This window comes from Octopus bimaculoides, chromosome 19, assembly GCF_046866305.1.
Source record: "Octopus bimaculoides isolate indiv1 chromosome 19, ASM4686630v1, whole genome shotgun sequence".
NCBI lineage: Eukaryota > Metazoa > Mollusca > Cephalopoda > Octopoda > Octopodidae > Octopus > Octopus bimaculoides.
This window is the reverse complement of record NC_142946.1, coordinates 38,673,282-38,682,077: the sequence shown is the minus strand read 5'-3', so window position 1 is coordinate 38,682,077 and position 8,796 is coordinate 38,673,282.

The window sequence follows — 8,796 nt, the reverse complement described above, 5'->3', positions numbered from 1 at the left end:
ATTTCGTGTGCTATTAATGCACACACACAGACACGCATATATTCACATACGTAAATGCATACATACATACGTACATATAATTATTTGTATAAAGTATATATGTATGTATGTATGTATGTATGTATGTATGTGTATGTTGTGTGCTTGCATTCTTGTATGTATGTACATAAATTTACCTCGTATGTATACATGCATACATATATCTATATATCATCAGTGGATCATATATCCGTAAAAGAAGCACACTAAGAGAGCAGTATTTAGAGGAAGTTAATTATATGGCCGATCACAGAGTGACAAATGGTTTCGCACCCATAAAGATGCCTTATAGATGACTCGTCAGACTCCAATGACTGCGGGCATATAACCTCTCTTCAAACTTAAGATAGAACACCAGGTCTTGGCGGAATGTCATAGGAGAGTAACGAAATATGAACAAAATGCACATAACAAAGGTGTTGGCCATAGATTCCTTGTCAGTTCCTGTTGTTACTTATAGCTTCATTGTGTTGAACTGGAATATCAGTGAAATAAAAGCAATTGAATGAAACATTCGTAAGTTGATGACTGGTAACAAGACGCATCAGCCAAAGGCAAACACGGATCGTCTATACCTTCACAGAATCCAAGGAGGCTGAACCTTGATCTACTTTGAAGTTTCTTATAAAACCACTACAATTGGACTGGCAAAATTGGACTTGAAACAACTAACGACTGGCTACTAAAACTCGATGAAGATCACGCGAGGGGTAAGAAACTTTAGTCTATCTTGAAGGAGAGCAGAAAATTTGCTATTGATTTCGTGAATGATACCCAAGCTGAACAGCGTGAAGGAAGTGCGGGGAAGTGCAAAAAAAAACTTAAATTAATGGCAAAAACAAAAATCACATGAACAATTGGCTGGTAGGTGGGAGCAGAAGCCTCTGCATGGTAAATGTGTGGCCCGTAGTAAACAAGGTAATGTTGACCAGAAGCACACCTATCAGTGGCTATGAAGCTCAGAGCTTAAGGCAGAGAGTAAAAGCTTCATCTTAGCTGCTCAAGATCAGAGCTTATTGACCCGGAACTCTCAAGATAATGTAATGAAAAATGGAGTGGATTCAAAATGCCGATTCTGCAACGCTGAGTTTGAAACAATGGACCACGTAATCTCTGAGTTTTAGTACAAGTGGAATATGAATTAAGACATGGCACAGTTGGTCAATATCTGCCCTGGTTAATATGTCGGTATTATAAAATTAAAACTGCTGACAAATAGTATAAGCACCAACCCGAGGCTGTAACTGAGGGAGTAAATATAACGATTCTTTGGAACTTTCGAATACATAATAATGATGATATTAATATCAACAAAAAATTACGTTAACATGAATGGAAACAATTGCAATATCAATGAAAATCCCATATAAATGGATGAATGTAAGTATATATGTGTTTATGTGTGTGTGTGTGTGTGTGTGTGTGTGTGTTATATATATATATGTGTAAACTTCAAGTTGTAACAAAGAACAATACGGTATACGGTGAAACAAAGATATTTAACCGACAATCCCCACGCACCAAAAAGACCAAATGGCAGCAAATTAAAAGAAAAATGTGGAAAACAGAATTTATTGGCGTATGTTTCGGAATATAAATGGTTATAAGATAAGATTAATGTGGATTAAATTAGAATAAAAATATAAAAGATATAGAACGAGGTTACATGTTTCAAGAAAATGTGCAAAATATTCAAGCTAAGGTATACAAATAAAAGGATATAAAATACGACTATCTCAAAATAACTATCTTTTACAGTGCTGTATCAAATTAGTAATATGTATGTGTGTATTAACTACATGTTACTTCAAGAAAGTTTGTATACGTTCAAAGAGTGATATCATATTATCGAAAAATTTTATCTCTTAAAACAAGACAAAAAATGGTTTTCAGTTTTGGATCATATCTGCGATATGTGTATGTCATCTTCATGTTGCAGCTTTATAAAAATAAATGTTATCTAATAATACAATGAAGAACAATCTTGCACATCTTGAAACAACAATTACTTTTTACAAAGCTGAAGCATCGGCAAAGTAAAATGGATTTCCATCGGTTTCGACAATGACTATTCAATTATTTGATCCTCTGAATTGCCTGTTCATTGAATTAGCGTGCAAATGGCTGAGTATTCTACAGACACATGCACAAATAATAAAATTCTCAGGTGGAATCCATGCAACAGAATATGACAAAGCTGGAACATTAAGTTATTGGTAGAATTCATCCAATAACTTGGATGTCGCATCCATGCCATTTCCGTTTGTTCAATTTCACTAGAGTTGTGCAATCTGAGATGATGCTCAAAGATGTCATACAGTCAGTTCGAACTCAAATCTTCGGGAATGCCAAGTGAGCCTGTTAACCATTCAGACACACTGCTTTCTCATGGTATCAGTTTCATTTATTATCTAAATAAGTCTGTAGTATAAAATTAAAAGATAATATATAAGAATATATTTGAATATAATATAGAATATAAATTATTATATGGTAACTTGAAAGTGGATTATACGAAATAGAAATGAAAATGTTTGGAAGTAAAGATGGAAATTTTGAATGAGTCACTGTACAAGATTACATAACTTGCAGTGAATATTGGGTAGGAGAACATGCAACCACCAGTTTAATTAGATGTAATAAATAAACAAGTTGGAATAAAGTTGACTGCAGTAATACAATATTTAATGAAGCAAAATAAATTAATAGTTTAATTGGAATATGTAGGTTGTAAATTCAATAATTGAATAAATTTGGAAAGTGGAGGACATTAATTTAGTTTAAGCAATCAAATAAATGTATTAAAGGGTAGAGCATAACTAGAATCTAAGATCTGGGTTTATACGATGCTACTGCATAGATTCTGTGAATTTATTAATACTAAGTAAAGAAGTTATGACGTAGAACTAATAATTGCTGTTAGTGGAGATTATACTGCTTTGATTTGTGCAGGTGACATCTATGTTGAAATTACTTTCTTTCAAGAGAGAAATTATTGAAAAAGAATATAAACATTAGAAAATAATGTATTAATAAACTAAACAAGAATGTGGCTGTATATTGAATAATTACTCCATAATTAGAAAAAAATATTAATTGCGAAATATTTGAACGTCTTAAAAATCCTACGCTTTCAGGAAGAGATTGATTCAGTGTTCAATAATTGGTTGTTGGGAAAAGTTCTCGGAGCTACAAGGATGATAGGGTTTTCTTTTTGTTAGATTGAGCTCTTATGACTGAAAGAATTCTCCATTTTACCTTAAAAGACGTTTTGCTAGAATTTAGATTTGAAATATGGCTCTATGGCAAGGTATCAGCTTCTCTGTTCAAGGTTTCAAATGTATGTGAGTTATAATCTCTTATTATTTTCAAAAGAATTGGCGAGTAAGCCTATTTATAAAATCGCAGTCGGTTTGGTGTTGACTGGCACAATGAAGTGATTCTTTGACTTCGTAATTTCCTTCAAGTATTGGTATTCATATAATTATATATAGTTTTCCAACCAAAATTTGTCTAAGTTATTAATTCAAATACTTTAGAGCTCGCTAAAATTATGGACAATGGAATATGATACTTTAATATGTTTTGACTGAGAAACTTTCGATATTCTTTTGTGGTTTGACGGAAAATGTTCTTAAAGGAATTAAGAAAACCCCGCTTAACTTCAGTCGTTGACACTCTGATTTCTGCATTTAATACATGTTCAATTTATATTTGAAGTACATTATACGTTTCCTGCATATCCACTTCTTCTGCATACTTAACTGTTATACTTTCATCGATCAATTGTGAGTGAGAGAGAGAGAGAAGCAGAGGAAGGAGAAAAAGAGAACAGCCTTTCCTTTAGAAAAAAAAAACAAACAAACTATTGTTTTACCTTCATAAAAGTTTAGTCATATTTTTGAATGAATTCTTTATAGTTTGGAACAGCAAAATTTCCAGTTATTACCCTAATGTATCTAGATGGTCATAATTTCATCTACAGGATGAGTGATGTTAGCGTATATTGCTATCTCCTTAGTGTAGTCAGAGCCAATATGATTGCTCTCAATATTAGTGTCGGAATTTTGAATATTTTCTTGTTATATTCATTCGTCATCATTCAAGTGTTTGTAACTATTGTGTTTTACCGGTTTGTCTTTCTCAGCCTTGACTTACGAGTACTGCTTCCATCAGCAATCCTATGTGCATATGAGGAATTCTGTAGAGTAAGTGTGTGGGTGTGTGTCGTGCCTGTTTAATGTGTTCCCGTCTACTTCTGTGTTTTGTTTTGAATGATGCATTTCAATTACTTCTTCCATTGCATGTTGAACACTTGTATGTGAAATATAGAAATGTGAATTGTGGAGTTTAAAATTTTCCTGTTTGCAATCGAATTTATAAATTAGATTGGTCGTTAGAGGCGTGTTCACGGATTTACAAAATTTTGAGTAGTGATTGATAACAATGCTTTTAACGCTGTTTTAGCTGGAATAGCCACGGGGGATCTCTTAGAGCTCACAGATCCAACAGAGTAATCACGATAGAAATGGTAAAAATTACAAATTTCTCATCTGATCTACGCTGCAAACGATAATTCTTTTTTTCATCTGGGTAGAATGGTGAGACTAAGAACGGGTAGATCTGGTAAAAAAATATCCATTCTTGCATATGACAAATGCCGTAAATTATGTATTCTAAAAGTTGCAATTTCCTTTAAATGATGTATTTCAGCAGGTTTGATTGGTTAGACGGAAAATTTCAGCTAAGATTTACACCTTATAAACTGCCTGAAGGGGTTTAAGAAAAATAAAGAAAATTTTAATCTAACAGGCTCGGGTGGATGATAAATATCTGTCCTCACACATAAAAAAATTCGAATATGAGGCATTCTACATGGTGCAACATCACTTAAAATGATATATTATAGCATTTTCACATTTGATGGGCGATAGCGAGTATTATAACAAAAATTCAACGTTTTTATTTTTTACTAAAAGCGGCTAGAAAATTGCCGAAAATTGAAAATCTCAACCGCACAGGGATCGTAAAAAATAAAAGTCACATGGATATACAGGTACATACTTATTTAGCCCTACATCTACTACCTCTTCCTACTTCCCCCAGCTACACGACCGATTTCATGTTTACCATGCGGTATTTACCAACTAATTGCTGTTGCGGAAATACCAACATCGGACTGTTATACCGCATAACCTTTCCCGACAAATCGCAGGCTACGTCCAGTAGTAAACATTGTCTCTCTTCAATCGAAGCCTCATTCAGACCCCAATGGCCGAAGACTAGCTACACGCTTGACACGTAGAGTACTAACGAGTTTGAATCAAACTGTTTTGATATATATATATATATATATATATATATATATATATATATATATATATATATATATATATATATATATATATATATATATTTACATACGCACATACATGAATGTATTTACACACGCACACACACACACACACATATACACTATGAAATATATCTTTGGAGTTTTGTTTAAGAAACACTATATTGCTTACGTCTCTGTTGTTTGCATTCTCGTGAACCTCGGCTCTGATGAACAAAAGATAGTGAACAATCGGAAATATAATCTTTGATACTTGGATTGCGATTTCACCACTGATTGTCTTTTCTTATATTGTTCACAATCATTTTACTCGTAAACTCCCTATTATAACTAGCTAAAGAAAACTGGGTAGATCAACTTGCATATATAACATGTCCTCAGCAACTAATTCGAATACTAAACTACTAGCAAGTTGTTTGTAAATTTGTCACACTTTGCTTTATTATACAAACACACAAACTCATACACGCATATATATTCACATCAACAGATGATTTTAAAATTTTTCCTTTCTATTTACACCTCACCACAACTCCTTCCGGCCCTTAAAACAACCCCAATCACACCCAAAAGTAATTTACCTCATGCGCTGAAGTAGCTATTTCTAATCTAATCTCAATCCAAGTTACATAATTCTAGTGTGCAAAAATTATCTCTCAGTATTTTTTGTAGCACGATTTCAATGCTATAATGTATTATTGATTATATATAGAGAGATTGTATAAACCGACAACGAATATGAATACATTTGATGCGTAAGCATGAATTATTTTGAAAATCAAATAAAAAAAAAAAGACTTCAAGCATCTATAAAGTGTTCAAATATCGTCGGAAATCGGAAATTAATCCTAAAATTTGACACAGGACAGGGGGAAGGCTGAAACATTAATTTTCAAATATACGTAAAGTTTAAAATTGATTCTGTATAAAAAGAATAATATTTATTAAATGATATACCTCATCCTGTTTTTGGTTGATGAAAAGGTGTTTTTAGGGAAAATTTGGTAGTTTATAATCTACTTTAAAACTGTATGAAACTGAAAATTCTAACAGCCATTCTATATGGTGAATAAAATCATAATTAACTGATCCTCTAGTATTTTTTTTTTTTTACCCAAAGCCAGAAACGTTTTCGCACCACCCCCCGTATATATGCATACATTGTTTGAAGTGATGTACAAATTTCATATATTAAGAAAAAAGAGTTAGCAAGTATTTTGGACAATTGTTTATTTAGCGCTTTCGACTCTGTTCTGAGAATCATCAGTTTCCAGAAAAGAGATGAAAATACTAAATAAATGGTTATCCAAAATCCTGACTACCTCTTTTTACTTCATTTATATAAGTGGGGCGAGAGGGAGGGAGGGAGGGAGGGAGCGAGGGAGAGAGGGTTATTGTTATACGGCTTCGAGCCGCGAACTTTTCCAGCTTTGAATACCTCACGTTTCGTTTCAGACAGTATTTAAATATATATTATCCGATTATGCTTTTTCTGGAAGCAAACTGCTGTGTTGTGAGTAATATTTGCCTGCTATTAGTTGCAACTCAGGGATCACGTGACTATTCATTCATTGGTTTATCGTTATTCCTACTTTATCCCAGCCATCTGAACGCAAGAGGATTAAAGATGTTTACGCCAGTCAAACGAAGATCTTTAAATGTCTCCAAAGAAGCATCATTTAAGAATTTCATGAGAGCTGAGTCAGAATACGAACCAGTGGGATATCCCCACAAGAATCGTACACATCTAAACAACTACTAAAAAAAATAATAACTAGCAGAGCCTATGGAAATTCCACAGAGTAAGTCAGCATATTTGAAAACCTTATCTTACAAAAAAAAAAAACTCTCTTGAAAGCCACCCACTTGATCCAAACTTTACTTTCAAATATAATCGAAATATGGTATTGCTTATTTTCCTTCTTTTAATATGTTTAACAGATATGGTGCACTTTATAGGAAATAAAAGATGAATTAAAACGATAAAATTTACGCGTATATATATATATATATATATATATATATATACACATGCATATATATATACATACGCACACATGTACATATGCACACATGCACATACGTACATACATATATATACATACATGTATGTATGTATGTATGTATGTATACATGTGTGTGTGTGTGTGTGTATGCATGTATATATGTATATAAACTATACTTTTCGCTGTCCAGGGCTAAGTCAAAATTATTTACCAATTTAGATTTTTTTTCATTTTGTTTTTCATTTCGCTTCAGTTCAGCTACATATGTAAGATCTGGAATATGAAAAGGATAAAAGTGTAACATCTTCAGTTATTTTAGCACAAGGCCAGCAGTCTCAAGGATGGGGTAAGTCGACTCCATCGACCCCAGTGCTCAACTGTTACTTATTTTATCGACCCCGAAAGGATAAATGGTAAAGTCAACCTTGGCGGGATTTGAACTTTGATCGAAAAAGCCGGACGCAAGTTTGTCGTACTAACAATTCTGCTAGCTCCCGGACTAAATAAGGATGATGATGATAATGAAAGGTAAATGTGAACATCAACGAGATTTAAGATAGTGGTTTCTGATATTCGAATACGATCAGAAAGTTGGTATTAGAATTGGTATAATACCTAGAATATTACTGGTACTCTTGTTGGGGAACCTAGCTTATAGACTGGTACTTGTAAGATGGAACATTATTATTGACAAAACGGCTCGTTTCACAATCTCAACCATTAAATAAAAGAGGGGAAATATCAATCAAATTTAAAAGAATGAAAACAATAAAAAAAATATTTTAAATGAATAAAATTAAATTAAATTTAAAAACACAGGATTTTTGGTTTCAGGAATTACAGAAAATTAATCGACAGAGATTTCACATCGGAACGAGGAATAGCGATAATGTTCAGGAAATGGACAACAGCAGCAACAACAACATCTTCCTCCCCATCCTTCCCTTCCCTATCAGCATCATCAGCTTCAGCAGCAACAACAGCATCAGCTGCAACAATCACAATGGCATTGCAACATCTTATCGAAAGGAATGCTTGAATGTCGGATTCATTTGCAATAAATTTCGGTGTGTGGTCAGGTAAGTTTGCTTCTCAACCACGCGGTACCGGATTCGGTCCTTCTGCAAGGATGCAATACATGTAAATCTGATAAGTTTTTGAAAACCCATGAGCAAAGCAGGAGGCATCTCAATCAAAACATGCAAGGAATGAAAAGAAGGATAAAGATACCGTGCTACCATGCAAAGGTTGAATAATGATTTTATAATATTTCGGGGGAAACTTCCCTATTTAAATACAAGAAAGAAAAATAATCACAGGGCCTGGAGAAGGCAACCACATAGAGGACGCCTGTTGGCTCTCTTAACCAATATTTATACTAGTGACGTTTTTAACCCG